The following is an 18746-nucleotide window of genomic DNA, read 5'->3' as shown; positions in this document are numbered from 1 at the left end:
CTGCTTGACACCTAAACCTAATCTCCCCACCTGATGCCTAAACCTAACCCTCCCTCCCCCGCAACCTAACCACCCCCAGGTTCCCTAATCCACCCTACCCACAGCCTAACCCTATCCTCCCCCTCCCGCAGCCTAACCCTAACCCCTCCACCTGGTGCCTAACCCTCTCCCCACCCCCCTAACCCTGCCTGTCCGCAGTCTAACCCTAACCTTCCCCTTTTTGCCTAACCCTCCCACGGAGGGGCCTACTCCTAACCTCCATCCCTGTTGCCTAAACCTAACCCTCCCTCTACCACAGCCTAACCACCCCCCCCTCGCCTCACATGCAGCCTAAACCTAACCCAGCGCATGACGGCTAAACCTAACCCCCCACCTGATGCCTAAACCTAACCCTCCCTCCCCCACAGCCTAACCACCCCCAGGGGTGCCTAACCCTAACCCACCCTACCCGCAGCCTAACCCTAACCTCTCCACACCCACAGCCTAAACTTAACCCCCCCGCCTGATGCCTAAACCTAATCTCCCCGCCTAAACCTAACCCTCCCTCCCCCGCAGCCTAACCACCCCTGAGGGTGCCTAACCCTAAGCTCCCCCCACCTACAGCCTAAACTTAACCCCCCGCCTAACACCTAAACCTAACCCTCCTGTCTGATGCCTAAACCTAACCCTCCCTTCCACGCAGCCTAACCTTCCCCGGGAGTGCCTAAACCACCCTATCCGTAGCCTAACCCTAACCTCCCCCCACCTGCAGCCTAACCCTAACCCCCCACCTGAAGCCTAAACCTGACCCCCTGCCTGACGCATAAACTTAACCCTCCCTCCCCTGCAGCCTAACCCCCCCCCCTCCCCCTCGTGCTTGATGCCTAAACCTTAATCCCCTTGCCCAGCCCTAAACCTATGATCGTGGGGATATGGGCATCAGTATCCTTGCCCATTCGGAGTTCCAACGTCGGGATTCTGAAGAGTGTCGGGATCCCAGTGTCAGTATTCTGACTGCCGTAAACCCGACAGCCGGCATCTTTACCGTATCTCCTAATAGGTAATGCATATGTTCCAACATTTGGAGCATGTGTCCGCAGCTCTCCTTCCAGGGCAGCTATTCAGGGATCACCCACTGTGTGTAGATGAAGAGGAAGAGATGAAAAATCATTGTTAGGGATGAACAAGAAGAGAGACAAACTGCAAACAGTGGTGTGATTGTGTAGAGAGAAAAATCTCTCTAAGTAAATATGTTACTCTAACTACTGAGGACATGGAAAATACCTAAAATAAGGACAATTATCCCAAAGGGACCATTTTTTTTTATACAATACACACTTGGGGGGGATAAGTTCTCTTTTATAGTAATTAGTGGGTACCTTCAGAAAAGAAATTTGACCAGCAAATAATAAAAGCTATAAATTGCTAATATTTAGGGGGTCAACCCAATTAGGTACAAGTTACCATTGCTGCGACGTATCAACAGCATCCAAATCTAACACCCTTCGTGGCCAGATTCAGCCTATGGGGCTACCGGAAAGTGCGGCTGTTGTAAGACAAACTCGCACCTAATTACACTGACCCCTTAGTTGTTAAATGTGATAAAATAGTAAAATATAATGGTGTAATTGTGGGCCTGATTCAGTTATGGTTGTTGAAGCGATCGCTGCTGCAAACTTGTTGTTCACAATTGCATTGTGAGTCTGAGCAGTCGTAGGCTGAGCAAGTCTCCTAGACACAGGAGGCTCTCCAGCAGCAACACAGGTCACAATGGGTAATTTATGCACGCACATGGAACGGCGTTTAAACGGACCAGACACGCCTGTATACAGTTAGCCAGTCCCGTTACCACCTCAAACGCTGACTTCCTGTCAATCACTTTGCGATGGGATCCTCTATGTGAGCTTGATTTCAATGTGCGCAGTGCAGCTTACACGCATGCACAGTGAAAAAGCATTGAGCCACTTGGTGCAGCAGCAGCTCTGTGTCCACATCTGAATCAGGCTCCCTGAGCGGTAAGGAGAAGGACTCTAGGGAAAGGACTATGGGGGTCATTCTGACCCGATCGCTCGCTGCAGTTTATCGCAGCGCAGCGATCGGGTCGGAACTGCGTATGCGTCGTCGCATGCTGGACGGCTGAAGGGCGTCATTCCCTAGCGATTGACAGGCAAAGGTGGTCGCTAGGCGGGAGGGGGTGGCACTGCGGCATTTGCCCGGCGTTATAGGGGCACGGTCTGGCCAACGCAGGCATGGCTGGACCGTGCAGGGGGCGGGCTGCAGCGGCTGCGTGAAGTCACACGCAGCTGCTGCGACCAGGGGCATCGATGATCAACTCCCGGCCAGCCACAGGAGCTGCGCTGGCTGGGAGTTACTCCACAAGTACAAAAGTATCGCCGCTGTGCGATGCTTTCGTACTTGTGCCGGGGGGGCAAACTGACATGCGGGGCGGGCTAGCCCTGTGCTGGGCGTCCCCCCGCATGTCAGGGAAGATGAGCGTAGCTGTGCTAAATTTAGCACAGCTACGATCAACTTGGAATGACCCCCATTGTCACCTTTATTATATGTAAAGATAGGGAAACAGTCACTTGTTACAGCTCCAATTCACATCATTTATACCATTCAGAACCATTTCATAATTTTGTTATTCTATGGGGGAGATGTATTAAGCCCTGCAGAGTGATAAAGTGGAGAGAGGTAAAGTACCAGCCAATCAGCTCCTAACTGCCATGTTACATGCTGTGTTTGAAAAATGACAACTAGGAGCTGATTGGTTGTTAGTTTATCTCTCTCCACTTTATCACTCTCCCAGGCTTTGTACGCCTGCCCCCAGTTCATTGATATACTGTAAATGTCAGCCATTTCACTATCTCCCCCGATCTGAATTGTTCTTCCCCCGATCTGTATGTTCTGTGTCATGCTCTCCCCACCCTCCCTGTTTTTCTGTATTACAGTATTTACTACATCTCGCAACCCCCAAAAGTGTATGTCCTTCCTCTATATGTCCTATAGAGTACGCCACAATTTCTATGTTTTTGTATTGTGCCCCCACACCATCTGTATGTGCTATACCAAGTTGCCCCCTTCTGCATGTTTTGTATTGTCCGCTCTCCCCTGCCATAGACCCTATGTTTTGTACTGTGCTCTCAATACACCCACCACACACACAATTACACAAGTATGGTAACTTACCTCCTGCATGCTATTCTCCAGTCACTAATTCCTCCGTGACCCCTCCCGTCGTCTTCAACTGACACTTTACAGATCTCTTTGCCGGTCACCCGACACTCTGCAAATCTCTTTGCCAGAACTTTGCCAAATGATGATCTAAATAACCAGAATTTCCTAATCAGATATACTACTACATTTTGTTACGTACTTTCATTTTTATTCATTTGCAATTCATCTATTTTATTGACTTTTTATCCAAAACACAAGATCTTTTCTCATAAAGACCCAAGTTATCTGCTCCAGGTTTTATCTTCCCTAGTGCTAGGACCGGGGCCCTCATTCCGAGTTGTTCGCTCGCTAGCTGCTTTTAGCAGCATTGCACACGCTAAGCCGCCGCCTACTGGGAGTGTATCTTAGCTTAGCAGAATTGTGAACGAAAGATTCGCATAATTGCGAATAGAAATTTCTTAGCAGTTTCTGAGTAGCTCCAGACTTACTCAGCCATTGCGATCAGCTCAGTCAGTTTCGTTCCTGGTTTGACGTCACAAACACACCCAGCGTTCGCCCAGACACTCCCCCATTTCTCCAGCCACTCCCGCGTTTTTCCCAGAAACGTCAGCGTTTTTCAGCACACACCCATAAAACGGCCAGTTTCCGCCCAGAAACACCCACTTTCTGTCAATCACACTACGATCACCAGAACGATGAAAATTCCTTGTTATGCCGTGAGTAAAATACCTAACTTTTGAGTAAAATAACTAAGTGCATGCGCTCTGTGAACATTGCGCATGCTCCGTTGCGAAAACCACTAACGAGCGAACAACTCGGAATGAGGGCCCATGTTAGTATCATACACTGGGCCTAATTCAGACCTGAACGCAGCAGCAAATTTGTTCTCTAATGGACAAAACCATGTGCACTGCAGGTGGGGCAGATGTAACATGTGCAGAGAGAGTATGGTAACTTACCTCCTGCATGTTATACTCCAGTCGTTGCTACAGTACCTCTGCGACCCCTCCTGTCGTCTTCAACTGACACTTTGCAGATCTCTTTGCCGGTCACCCGACACTCTGCAAATCTCTTTGCCAGATGATCTAAAAAACACAAAAGACTATCATTAAGCATAGTACTAGTTTAAGTACAATAAAACGTCCATGAGTCAACCAGTTTTCCAATTTTCCTTAAACCAAACAAGATACTTTCAAAGTTATCAATATCCCATTTATCTATTTTATTAACTTTTATATCCCAAAGCCACGATCCTGCCTCATAGACCCAGGTTATCTGCATCCTCTGTATGTGTGCTTCTCCTCCATACTGCCCTCTTTATTCCTGTAATGCTACATTTTTATTCCTAAATATGTTGTTCCTTCCTGCGCTTCTCCTATTTCTCCTATTTATGTGTCCTTGTACCTGTATTCCCTGTTCTGTCTATCTTGTCTTGCCTTTCAGCTGACTATACTGCACTCTGTCTTCCTTACCCCTCTCCATCATACCCTGCTATGTAGGACTCACCTCCTCCTACCTGTCTTCCTGCATGGATACTGGAAACGTCAGCAGCTGTAGATAGAATGTTACAGGAAGGAGCATTGTGATGTCACGGGCTAGTGATGTCACAGGCTAGGTGTGATGTCACAGTAACCAGAAGCAAAGCTACGGAGTTACAGCTATCTTACATATACATTTTCTACATCAATTACAACTGGATATACATGAGTTTCTAATTTAAAAAAAATTAGACTAGTGTAGAAAATGAAGTATAAGGCAATGTTGTACAGAGTGCCTCAATATATAGGTGAAGGGAAAACATAAGTGACAGGAATTTCTAGACTAAATCCCCACTTATATTTTATAAGGAAATAAAGCTCTTTATCTAAGAGGCTGAATTAATCATTTTCCTTTATATGTGTGTGTGTGTGTGTGTGTGTGTGTGTGTGTGTGTGTGTGTGTGTGTGTGTGTGTGTATATTAGTGATGTGCACCGGACATTTTTCGGGTTTTGTGTTTTGGTTTTGGATTCGGTTCCGCGGCCGTGTTTTGGATTCGGACATGTTTTGGCAAAACCTCACCGAAATTTTTTTGTCGGATTCGGGTGTGTTTTGGATTCGGGTGTTTTTTACAAAAAACCCTAAAAAAACAGCTTAAATCATAGAATTTGGGGGTCATTTTGATCCCATAGTTTTATTAACCTCAATAACCATAATTTCCACTCATTTCCAGTCTATTCTAAACACCTCACAATATTATTTTTAGTCCTAAAATTTGCACCGAGGTCGCTGGATGGCTAAGCTAAGCGACACAAGTGGCCGACACAAACACCTGGCCCATCTAGGAGTGGCACTGCAGTGTCAGGCAGGATGGCACTTCAAAAAAATAGTCCCCAAACAGCACATGATGCAAAGAAAAAAAGAGGCGCACCAAGGTCGCTGTGTGACTAAGCTAAGCGACACAAGTGGCCGACCCAAACACCTGGCCCATCTAGGAGTGGCACTGCAGTGTCAGGCAGGATGGCACTTCAAAAAAATAGTCCCCAAACAGCACATGATGCAAAGAAAAAAAGAGGCGCACCAAGGTCGCTGTGTGACTAAGCTAAGCGACCCAAGTGGCCGACACAAACACCTGGCCCATCTAGGAGTGGCACTGCAGTGTCAGACAGGATGGCACTTCAAAAAAATAGTCCCCAAACAGCACATGATGCAAAGAAAAAAAGAGGCGCACCACAGGTATATAATGTAGATGGATAGTATACTTAATGATGACACAGAGGTAGGTACAGCAGTGGCCTTCCGTACTGCTATATATAGTATACTGGTGGTCACTGTGTCAGCAAACTGCAAAACTAAAATGCACCACAGGTATAGAATGTAGATGGATAGTATACTTAATGACGACACAGAGGTAGGTACAGCAGTGGCCTTCCGTACTGCTATATATAGTATACTGGTGGTCACTGTGTCAGCAAACTGCAAAACTAAAATGCACCACAGGTATAGAATGTAGATGGATAGTATACTTAATGACGACACAGAGGTGGGTACAGCAGTGGCCTTCCATACTGCTATATATAGTATACTGGTGGTCACTGTGTCAGCAAACTGCAAAACTAAAATGCACCACAGGTATAGAATGTAGATGGATAGTATACTTAATGACGACACAGAGGTAGGTACAGCAGTGGCCTTCCGTACCGTACTGCTATATATAGTATACTGGTGGTCACTGTGTCAGCAAACTGCAAAACTAAAATGCACCACAGGTATAGAATGTAGATGGATAGTATACTTAATGACGACACAGAGGTAGGTACAGCAGTGGCCTTCCGTACTGCTATATATAGTATACTGGTGGTCACTGTGTCAGCAAACTGCAAAACTAAAATGCACCACAGGTATAGAATGTAGATGGATAGTATACTTAATGACGACACAGAGGTAGGTACAGCAGTGGCCTACTGTACCGTAATGCTATATATAGTATACTGGTGGTCACTGGTCAGCAAAACTCTGCACTGTTCTCCTCCTATATAATATTATACTGGTGGTCCCCAGTCCCCACAATAAAGCAGCACACTGAGCACAGATATGGAGTGTTTTTCAGGCAGACAACGTATACTGGTGGTCACTGTCAGCAAAACTCTGCACTGTACTCCTGCTATATAATACAGCTGCTCCCCAGTCCCCACAATTAAGCAGTGTGAGCACAGATATATGCAGCACACTGAGCACAGATATGGAGAGTTTTTTTCAGGCAGAGAACGTATAACTGGTGGTCACTGATCAGCAAAACTCTGCACTGTACTCCTCCTATATTATACAGCTGCTCCCCAGCCCTCCCCACAATTAAGCAATAATGCACAATCAAGTTCAACAATAACGGAGAGGACGCCAGCCACGTCCTCTCCCTAACATTTCCAATGCACGAGTGAAAATGGCGGCGACGCGCGGCTGCTTATATAGAATCCGAATCTCGCGAGAATCCGACAGCGGGATGATGACGTTCGGGCGCGCTCGGGTTACCCGAGCCATACGGGAGAATCCGAGTATGCCTCGGACCCGTGTAAAATGGGTGAAGTTCGGGGGGGTTCGGTTTCCAAGAAACCGAACCCGCTCATCACTAATATATATATATATATATATATATATAGAGAGAGAGAGAGAGAGAGATACTGTAGCTATACTAACTATACTATCCCATTAAACCAGGAACCTCACGAATTATACAGTTTCTGTGGCTGGCTGACCTCAAGTCTGCATTTCACCTGGTTTAATCAGCCACAGAACCTGTGTAACCCATGAGCGTACAAAGAGAAGAAGAAATAAGAGTTGTCTTTTTTGTGGCGCACTAGTAATGTATTATTCAATACCAGCGTATATAAAACTGTAAGGCGGGCCCGCAAGGTGACATTCACAGGGAATAGGTAATGACATTCAATCGACTTGTTCACACCCGCTGGACGTGTTGGAAAGAGGTTGAGTGGACAGTGAGCGTGGCTGTGCCCTGTGGCACCACGTGGCACCATTGTACCGACAGCCGGACTGCTGAGAACGGAACCTGGAGGGTACATAACTTTTTGGTTTTCATTTCATCTCATGACACTCCACCCAAAGCTACTCTTCTGGTTATCCTATCAACTAGGACAACAATGAAGGTGACGCCATAACATTTCTTCCATTGTTTTTCCATGTCACAGAAACATTGCATGTGTGTTTCAGGTGACCATCCTAATCATCTCTCCTTCACTTCACAGTAATGTCATTGTTAGTCATACATTATTTGGATCAAGCATCAAAAGGAAACTAAGATATAAGAGTCTGGCCGGCATATCACTTATTGCATGACGACCATCTGCCCGCGCTGTACTGTATGTAGACGGAGCATTTGGTTTTGCTATTGACTTACAAAGACTCCATAAGAGAGCATGCCGACATAGCATATTGTTGAATGTTAACATGCAGTGTCGGACTGAGGCATGAAGGGCCCACCGGAGCAATGCTGTTGTAGGGCTCCATGCTTAAAGGTGTGGCCAGGCTCCACTGAGTCATGGCCAGCCACCACATGGGTTTGGCTAACCATTAGAGTACATGTTCTGTTCCCTTGGTAAATATATAATAATCCATATTCTTGTGAAGTATAATTTAACATATGTATAATGCATAATTAAAGTGCAACCTGATCCCTAGAGGAGGAGGAGGGCCCACAGGCATTGGGGCCCACCGGTGGTTTCCCCTGTTTCCCTGTGGGCCAGTCTGACCCTGTTAACATGTATGATCTTAAACTCCATCTATAAATGCTCTGTTGCGAGACTTCCAATATGCTCAGAATATTGCTACTGTGACAGATGATTTAGTATATACTAGCTGGAGTACCTGGCGTTGCCCCAGATTTTAAGAATGTCTGTTTACAAAAATAAATGTAAATATATTAAACACACAGTATAAATAACATTGTAGATAGCTGAATATCCGTGCTTTTGTACGGGATGAGGATGGTAAATTAGAATGATAGTTTGTTAATTTACATTGATTGGAGATCTAGTATATAGGCATATCTTGCTTCCCTGATGCACTTTGTGTAGTGGCCGCACCCCTTTTTGGTCCCCCCCCCCAAGGGACCCTGCTCTTCCCACTATACAGCTCTCAGTGTGTGGCTTCCTGCTGCCTCCATTCCCCTCCACACATCATGTCATTGGCCCTGTCACATGCAGCCCTGTCATCACTGAGATATCATGCATGACCTGATACATACCTCCTAACTTTCTCCATGGAGAAATCAGGACTCTTGCGCGGCAAAGCCGTCCCCCGACTGAAAAGGGTGTGTGGCCTCGCTTGAGTGGGTGTGGCCTCACTTGAGTGGGCGTGGTCTCACCAAACTGGTCATTTCCATGCCTTTTGGGGGCGTGTCCAGCGCTCCCCGAGCAGCCCCTGCTCCCCTCCTAGCAGTGAATACATGCCGTGCGAGTGCGCACAGTATGTATTCAGTGATCACCGGCTGCCCCCCCCCACGCTCTCGGGACACTGCTGCCCGCGGGTGGGACAACGGGACAGGATCCGAATAGCGGGACAGTTGGGAGGTATGGCTGATATAGTGTGTGCTGCTGGCCCACCCCTAGGGGTGCTAGTGTTGTGTTACCCCCACAGTGTTTGTTCCCAGAGTGTAAGTCATATGTGTAGCAAGTTTGTTGTAAATTGCTGCAGGCATTCCAGAGTTATGCTGTCTGCTGAAATACTCTGTGCTGCTGCCTCACCCCTAGGGGTGCTAGGGGTGTCTTCCTCCCACAGTGTTTGTTGCCAGATTGTAAGGCATATGTGTACCAAGTTTTGAGTACATTGCTCCAGCAATTCCGGAGTTATGCTGTCTCCTGATATACTCTGTCCTGCTGTCTGCCCCCCTAGGGGTGCTTGGTATTCATAATTGTTTTAGTTGCCTCCACCGTGATTTAATACGCTTGTATGTAAAATATCACGATCACGTCTCTTGTAAACTGTGGATTTGTATAGAAAAACAGAAGGACGGATTTTCGCTTTTATATAGTAGATACACTTAAGGCCCGTACACACTGACCGATGTATCGGCCGTTCTCTTGGCCAGTGTGTACGGCTGATACGTCTGTGAACTCCGTCGTTCACAGACGTATCGCATCGGCCCCGTAGCACAGCCGACGGCCAATATGTCTACCGATATATTGGCGCGTCACTGTGTGTGCACGGCGGTCGGCTGACCGCCCGTACACATGCTGCGGCGGCCGGCGGTGATTGACAGCTGAACTGGGCGGGAACGTGTACACGCCCGCCCAGTTCATGACGTCAGTCCCCGACAGATCGGGCAGTGTGTATGCTCAACACACTGCCCGATTCGTCCATAGATATATCTGCAGATCAACTGATCGGCAGATATATCTTCCAGTGTGTACCCACCTTTAGAGTTTACTTTGATAAGTGACTGTCATACTTGCCAACATTTTATAACAAGTTCCAGGGATGCTTGGTGGCTGGGCCCAGTGCATGGTGGAATGTTATGTGCGGATCTGTCTAGGAGGACCTTGATGCACTACAACTCCCATCATGTCATGTTTAATGGACTTCATTATAATGTGATGATTTGTTTTTAATTCATGTTAATTACTCATGTTCCATACATTTTCATTTATACCACTTAATGTTAGTGTTAGTGTTTATAGGGCCTAATTCAGACCTGATCGCTCGCTAGCGTTTTTTGCAGCGCTGCCATCAGGTCAGAACTGCGCATGCGTATGCACCGCAATGTGCAGGCACGTCGCACAGGTACAAAGCGGTTCATTGCTCTGCGATGGGTTTGTGCAAAGAATCCATTTGCATGGGCGATCGCAAGGAGATTGACAGGAAGAAGGCATTTGTGGGTGTCAACTGACAGTTTTCTGTGAGTGGTTGGAAAAACGCAGGCATTCCCTAGCGTTTGCAGGGCGAGTGTCTGACGTGAATTCCGGTCCCGGACAGGTTGAAGTGATCGCAGCGGCTGAGTAAGTCCTGGGCTGCACAGAAACTGCACAAAATCTTTTTGTAACACTCGGCTGCACATGCGATCGCACACTTGCACAGCTAAAATACACTCCCCGGTGGGCGGCGACTATGTGAACGCAGGAGTACAAAAAACAGCTAGCGAGCGATCAGGTCTGAATTGGCACCATAGATCCTCCAGAAACCCCATGGGGCTGTTTTACTGGTCCATGTCAGGTTTGGCCATCCAAGTGTGAGGTCAAATTGATGAATAATCCTGGGCCGCAGCTCCAGAGGTGGGATGGGCCTGCGTGTGGCCAGCTGTACAGTGGAGACATCGGATAACAGCCCATGTCCTCTCATGGGGGTATATTTACTAAGGTCCCGATTTTGACCGAGATGCCGTTTTTTCTTCAAAGTGTCATCTCGGTAATTTACTAAGCAAAAATCACGGCAGTGATGAGGGCATTCGTAATATTTTGGAAGTCCTAGGAAAAAATCACGAATCAATACACCATCGGTCAAATACGCCTGCAATTTGGTAGAAATCGGTCATTTACTAAAAAGTGCAAAACACAAACACTGCCGACAATAGCCAAACACTGCCGTGCTAAAATACAAATCGTGAAAAAGTGCTAAAAAAAAACAGACCTGCTTTTTTATCCCGTGTTTGTATAGGCATGCACGGATCCATGAGATCCGTGCATGTTTTTCAGTGGGAAGGGGTGGGAAATGTTATAATTTTTCCCAAAAAAAATGTGTGGGGTCCCCCCTCCTAAACCAAACCAGCCTCGGGCTCTTTGAGCCGGCCCTGGTTGCAAAAATATGGGAAAAAAATTGACAGGGGTTCCCCCATATTTAAGCAACCAGCACCGGGCTCTGCGCCTGGTCCTGGTTCCAAAAATACGGGGGACAAAAAGCGTAGGGGTCCCCCGTATTTTTGAAACCAGCACCGGGCTCCACTAGCTGGACAGATAATGCCACAGCCGGGGGTCACTTTTATACAGTGCCTTGCGGCCGTGGCATCAAATATCCAACTAGTCACCCCTGGCCGGGGTACCCTGGGGGAGTGGGGACCCCTTCAATCAAGGGGTCCCCCCCAGCCACCCAAGGGCCAGGGGTGAAGCCCGAGGCTGTCCCCCCCATCCAATGGGCTGCGGATGGGGGGCTGATAGCCTTTGTTGAAAGTAATGAATATTGTTTTTAGTAGCAGTACTACAAGTCCCAGCAAGCCTTCCCCGCAAGCTGGTACTTGGAGAACCACAAGTACCAGCATGCGGCGGAAAACCGGGCCCGCTGGTACCTGTAGTACTAATACTAAAAAAATATCCCAATAAAGACATTACACACACACCTTGAAAGTATAACTTTAATGCATACATACACACCACCATATTCACATACTTACCTTATGTTCACACGAGGGTCGGTCCTCTTCTCCAGTAGAATCCATGGTGTACCTGTTGAAAAAATCCTACTCACCAAATCCAGTGTAGAGGGCTCCTCGGATAATCCATTTGTAATCCACGTACTTGTAAAAATAAAAAAACGGGACACCCGACCACGAACTGAAAGGGGACCCATGTTTTCACATGGGACCCCTTTCCCCGAATGCCAGAAACCCCCTCTGACTGATGTCTAAGTGGGTTTCTTCAGCCAATCAGGGAGCGCCACGTTGTGGCACCCTCCTGATCGGCTGTGTGCTCCTGTACTGTCTGACAGGCGGCACACGGCAGTGTTACAATGTAGCGCCTATGCGCTCCATTGTAACCAATGGTGGGAACTTTGTGGTCAGCGGTGAGGTCACTTTCGGTCAACCGCTGACCTCAAAGTTCCCACCATTGGTTACAATGGAGCGCATAGGCGCTACATTGTAACACTGCCGTGTGCCGCCTGTCAGACAGTACAGGAGCACACAGCCGATCAGGAGGGTGCCACAACGTGGCGCTCCCTGATTGGCTGAAGAAACCCACTTAGACATCAGTCAGAGGGGGTTTCTGGCATTCGGGGAAAGGGGTCCCATGTGAAAACATGGGTCCCCTTTAAGTTCGTGGTCGGGTGTCCCGTTTTTTTATTTTTACAAGTACGTGGATTACAAATGGATTATCCGAGGAGCCCTCTACACTGGATTTGGTGAGTAGGATTTTTTCAACAGGTACACCATGGATTCTACTGGAGAAGAGGACCGACCCTCGTGTGAACATAAGGTAAGTATGTGTATATGGTGGTGTGTATGTATGCATTAAAGTTATACTTTCAAGGTGTGTGTGTAATGTCTTTATTGGGATATTTTTTTAGTAGTAGTACTACAGGTACCAGCGGGCCCGGTTTTCCACCGCATGCTGGTACTTGTGGTTCTCCAAGTACCAGCTTGCGGAGGAGGCTTGCTGGGACTTGTAGTACTGCTACTAAAAACAATATTCATTACTTTCAACAAAGGCTATCAGCCCCCCATCCGCAGCCCATTGGATGGGGGGGACAGCCTCGGGCTTCACCCCTGGCCCTTGGGTGGCTGGGGGGGGACCCCTTGATTGAAGGGGTCCCCACTCCCCCAGGGTACCCCGGCCAGGGGTGACTAGTTGGATATTTGATGCCACGGCCGCAAGGCACTGTATAAAAGTGACCCCCGGCTGTGGCATTATCTGTCCAGCTAGTGGAGCCCGGTGCTGGTTTCAAAAATACGGGGGACCCCTACGCTTTTTGTCCCCCGTATTTTTGGAACCAGGACCAGGCGCAGAGCCTGGTGCTGGTTGCTTAAATATGGGGGAACCCCTGTCAATTTTTTTCCCATATTTTTGCAACCAGGGCCAGCTCAAAGAGCCCGAGGCTGGTTTGGCTTAGGAGGGGGAACCCCACGCAATTTTTTTTTTAAGTTTAAACATTTTTTTTTTTTTTTTACAAGGTGCACAATGAAGCCCTGCACGGATCTCTCATATCCGGCCGAGATTCATTGTATTAAAGTCGGCAGTGTTTTACAAGTCACTCACGTAAAACACTGCCTAAAAAAACGAATGACATCGACATCGGAAAAACCGAAAATGCAGAATAGGGCAGCTTAGTAAATTAGTCGTAATCAATTCAAAAAGTTGCATATTTACACTTTCAATGTCATTCGTGATTGAACTTTGACCTCAAACGGGAAAATACGATTCTTAGTAAATTTACCCCATGGAGTCTATTTACGAAGCCTTGGAGAGAGATAAAATGGACGGAGATAAGTACTGGACAATCAGCTGCTAACTGTCATATTATAGGCTGGGTTTGAAAAATGACAGGAGCTGATTGGCTGGTACTTTTTATCTCCGTCAACTTTATCTCTCTCCAAGGCTTAGTACATAGATCCCATTGTATGCAGAGGATGTGGGGGTGATGAAATAGATACTTTTTTGCTGGTGAGCTACAGGGCCCAGATATCACACACTTACCAAGTTCTTGGCTGCCAGTTGTGTTATGCACACCAGTGCCTGCAGGAAAGTACTAGTGTCAGAACTGTTATGCACTCCAGTGTCTGCAGGAATGTACTGGTGTTTGAACTGTTATGCAAAACAAATGGACTCACAGACAAACTGGGGAATATGACATAACGTACACAGAAGGTGATAGGGTAACAAAATACACACACAGTGAACAGAGAAGCCCAGAGGCTAAGGAACTGGGTATCTCCCTTGTATTAGAACTGCTCAGATGTAAAAAGCAAGATGTTGTGTTTTAATACGTAGAGAACCCGAAATGCTGTTGCTAAGGGCAACAGCAAAACCCTAAAGGGTTACCAACGGGTGTGGCAGTAAACTCCTTGGTCAGAGATGGAATGATAGACACAAGGAGAGCCTCCACAATCCTGATTCTCACTTGCAGTGCACAGGTTTAAGCTTACTGCCACTAAACTGACCCCTGACACCTAGCACAGTGAGACAGGATTAGACAGGCAAGTGTTAGAATACAGCCGCAAACTTGCTAAGTTCACAGAGTAATAACAGAACCCCAGCAAGCTAAACGACTGACTCCAGTCTTACTGCTAGGTCTGGATTGGCAGAGTGTAATACCAAATCCCCAGGCTTATTTGCAGTAAGCAACAAACAAATACAAAGCTACACAGTACTGGCTAACTTTCATGAACTGACTAACCAACAGAGATTCAGCAGCATCTGCTTACCCTGAAAAGAGGCCTTATAAAGCAGGTGCTGTCCACGCCCCACTCAGACCTCACAGACTGTGAGCACAAAAACCAGCACCGGATCCCCTGCCGTGCACAGAGCCTATAACCACTGCACAGCAAAAGACCCGAACCGGAGTATCAGCTGCGCTCAGGTTACTCCACTAGCACTTGTCTCCCGGTTGCCATGACGACGTGGCAGCACAGGGCAGGAGACCCTAACAGTACCCCCCCTCTGACGAGGGGTCAAAGAACCCCTACCACCGGGTTTATCGGGGAACTGCGAGAAGAAAGAGCGTATCAGTCTGGGGGCATGAAGATCACAACTGCGCACCCACGACCGCTCCTCCGGGCCATACCCCTTCCAGTGCACCAAAAATGACAGCCGACCCCGAACCACCTTGGAGTCAAGAATCCTTTCAACAACAAACTCCCTCTGGCCACGTATCAGAAGAGGGGAAGGTCTTCCACTGGAAGAAGGATTACTAATCGCCCGTTTTAAAAGGGAACAATGAAATGTTTTATTGATACCCAAAGAACGGGGCAGATCTAACTGAAATGCCACCGGATTGATAACCCTGGTGATCTTATAAGGGCCGATGAACCGGGGCCCTAACTTATGAGATGGCTGTCTCAACTTCAAATTCTTGGTAGACAACCAGACGAAGTCTCCTAATTTGAAGCTGCAGGGTCTTTTCCGCTTATCAAAAACCCTTTTGGTCACTAATGACACAGACACAAGGGCTTTCTTCACTTTCCGCCAAATACCTCTAAGGACCGAAACCACAGAGGAACCACCAGGCGTGGAGTCCAGGGGGTCAAAAGAATTGGCCTTAGGATGATGCCCATACACACAAAGGAAGGGAGAGATCCCTGTAGCAGAGTGAGCCGCGTTGTTATAGGCAAACTCCGCCATGGACAGATGAGCAACCCAGTCAGTCTGACACTTGGAGACATAACACCTGAGGAACTGCTCCAAGGACTGGTTCACCCTTTCAGTCTGCCCATTAGACTGCGGATGGTAGCCTGACGACAAGCTGACAGAAATCTGGAGATCGGAACAAAATGCCCTCCAGAATTTGGCCACAAACTGGGATCCGCGGTCAGAGACCACATCAAGTGGCAACCCGTGGAGACGCACAACATGCAGCATAAATAATTCAGACAGGCGTCTGGCTGATGGCAGCCCAACCAGTGGAACGAAGTGCGCCATCTTCGAAAACCTGTCAACGACAACCCAGATGGCTGTCATCCCCGAGGATTTGGGCAAGTCCACCACAAAATCCATTGAAATGTGGGTCCATGGCTTAGATGGGATAGAGAGTGGATGTAATGGGCCAACAGGAACCCCTCTAGGAGTCTTATTTCGGGCACAGATGTCACATGCCCGAACCCACTGATCCACATCCTTAGCCACCGAGGGCCACCACACCGCCCTAGATAGCAACTCCCGAGTTCTGGCAATACCCGGGTGACCTGCCGACTTCTTGGCATGGAATTCCAGGAACACTCGCTGTCTTAACCTAGGAGGCACAAACAAAAGACCTACCGGAAGGTCTGGAGGAGCCTGCTCCTGTGCTCTAAGGACTAATGATAAGAGGTCCTGGGTAATGCCCACTTTAATACATGATGGGGAAACAATGGGCAACGGCTCCTCGGTGGTCTCCTGGATTGGAGCAAAACTCCGCGAGAGCGCATCAGCCTTGATGTTTTTTGACCCAGGGCGATATGTTATCAAAAAATTAAAGCGAGCAAAAAACAAAGCCCATCGTGCCTGCCTGGCATTGAGACGCTTCGCTGACTCTAAATATGCCAGATTCTTATGGTCAGTGAGAATTGAGACCACAAACTTAGCCCCCTCAAGCCAGTGTCTCCACTCCTCGAGTGCATCCTTAATAGCCAACAATTCCCGGTTACCCACGTCATAATTCATCTCGGCAGGCGAAAATTTACGGGAAAAGTAAGCACAGGGATGAAGGCGATTATCAGACACTCCCATCTGAGAAAGCACTGCCCCAATACCCATCTCAGAGGCATCCACCTCCACCACAAAAGGACGCTCTGGATCTGGGTGTCGCAGCACCTTGGCCGAAACAAATGCCCTTTTGAGACGGGCAAAAGCCGCTTTAGCCTCACAAGACCAGTGAGCAACATCCGCCCCTTTCTTAGTGAGTGCCACCAAGGGCGCCACTATAGACGAAAATCCAGCGATAAATCGTCTATAAAAATTCGCAAAGCCCAGGAAACGCTGAAGCGCCTTCAAACTAGTGGGCTGCACCCAATCCAGGACTGCCTGTACCTTGGAACCCTCCATTTGGAAACCTTCTGGGGAGATAATATATCCTAGAAATGCGATTTGCTGAACTTCAAATTCGCACTTCTCCAGCTTCGCCCCAAGCCGGTGGTCTCTGAGTTTCTGGAGGACTAAGCGTACATGCTTCCGATGTTCCTCCAGGGAATGGGAGAAGATTAGGATGTCATCTAAGTATACAACTAAGAATCTATCCAAATATTCCCTGAGCACATCATTCATGAAATCCTGGAAGACTGCCGGGGCATTACAGAGCCCAAAAGGCATCACCAAATATTCATAATGCCCTGAGTGGGTATTAAAGGCAGTCTTCCATTCATCCCCCTCTCTTATTCGGATTAGATTGTACGCACCGCGTAGGTCAATCTTAGAAAAAATGGTGGCAGTACGAAGCTGGTCAAACAAGACCGAAATGAGAGGCAGTGGGTATGAGTTTTTAATCGTGATACGGTTCAATTCCCTGAAGTCGATGCAGGGTCGCAACGAACCGTCCTTTTTACCCACGAAGAAGAACCCCGACCCAACTGGAGACTGTGAAGGTCTGATAAATCCCTTAGCCAAGTTCTCCTGAATGTACTCTGCCATAGCCTGAGTCTCAGGACGTGACAGGGAGTACAACCTGCTCTTGGGAAGCTTAGCATTTGGCAACAAATCAATGGCACAGTCATAGGGGCGATGGGGAGGTAGTACCTCTGCAACTTTTTTGGAGAACACGTCCGCAAAATCTGCATAACACCCTGGCAATCCTGGCAAACTTAGCTGCGAGAGCCTGACTGGAAGGCTCAAGCAACTCCTGAAACAATCAGTACCCCAACTAAGAATCTCCCCAGAGACCCAGTCAAATTGAGGATTGTGGGCCCTTAACCAGGGTAACCCCAACACCAATGGGGCAAAAGTACAGACAGTCACATAAAAGGACAATTTTTCAGAGTGTGTGGCTCCAATAAACAAAGAAATCTGGCTAGTGCAAGAGGTAATTTTACCTTGGGATAATGGTTCCCCGTTTAACCCACAAATCTCAATTTCCGATGCCAAGGGTACTAAGGGAACAGAGTGTTTTAGGGCGAATTGGCGGTCCATAAAAACCCCGTCGGCCCCACTGTCCACAAAGGCCTCAGTCTTGACAGTTTGACCGAGGATCTTCAAGGTCACCGGAATGATAAAAGTCTTCTTGGGAAATTCTGACTTCTGGCCTGACAGGATATTTCCCATCACCCTCAGGCCCTGAAGTTTTCCGGCTTTTCTGGGCATGATACTACCACATGACCTTTATTCCCACAGTACAAACACAACCCCTGCTGTCTCCTCCGCGTCTTCTCACGCGAGGAGAGGTGGGTAGCCCCAATCTGCATAGGCTCCTCAGAAAATTCCTCAGAGTCTGAGGTTCCCTTGGGAAGGAAGGAAATCTCAGTCTCCCTTTCAAGCCTACGCTCTCTCAGCCGTCTATCCACCCGGATGGATAACTGCATGAGCTGATCCAAGCTATCAGGCAAGGGATATTGTACCAGTTGGTCCTTTATCTGGTTAGAAAGACCTCTTCGGTACTGGTGTCTCAGGGCTGGGTCATTCCACTGGGTATCATGGGCCAACCTCCGAAACTCCGTACAGTAAACCTCAACTGGCCTTCGCCCTTGCTTAAGGATCGAAATCTGAGCCTCGGCTGA

At 47.9% G+C, this 18746-nt stretch overlaps 1 long non-coding RNA gene across 1 annotated transcript in view; it reads right to left on the bottom strand.

Annotated features, from left to right (window-relative positions):
- Positions 1–855: 855 nt before the first annotated feature.
- Positions 856–18746, bottom strand: part of LOC134973264 (uncharacterized) — a 66852-nt gene continuing 48961 nt past the window's right edge. The window contains exons 3-5 of the long non-coding RNA XR_010190272.1: positions 4116–4241; positions 3169–3303; positions 856–1114 (exon numbers count right to left, since the gene is read on the bottom strand). This is a non-coding gene — a long non-coding RNA (uncharacterized LOC134973264). The remainder of the gene's footprint in view (positions 1115–3168; positions 3304–4115; positions 4242–18746) is intronic.

The sequence above is a fragment of the Pseudophryne corroboree genome, chromosome 1 (genome assembly GCF_028390025.1).
Source record: "Pseudophryne corroboree isolate aPseCor3 chromosome 1, aPseCor3.hap2, whole genome shotgun sequence".
NCBI lineage: Eukaryota > Metazoa > Chordata > Amphibia > Anura > Myobatrachidae > Pseudophryne > Pseudophryne corroboree.
The sequence above is the reverse complement of the archived record's forward strand: the minus strand, read 5'-3'. Positions and strand labels throughout refer to the sequence as shown.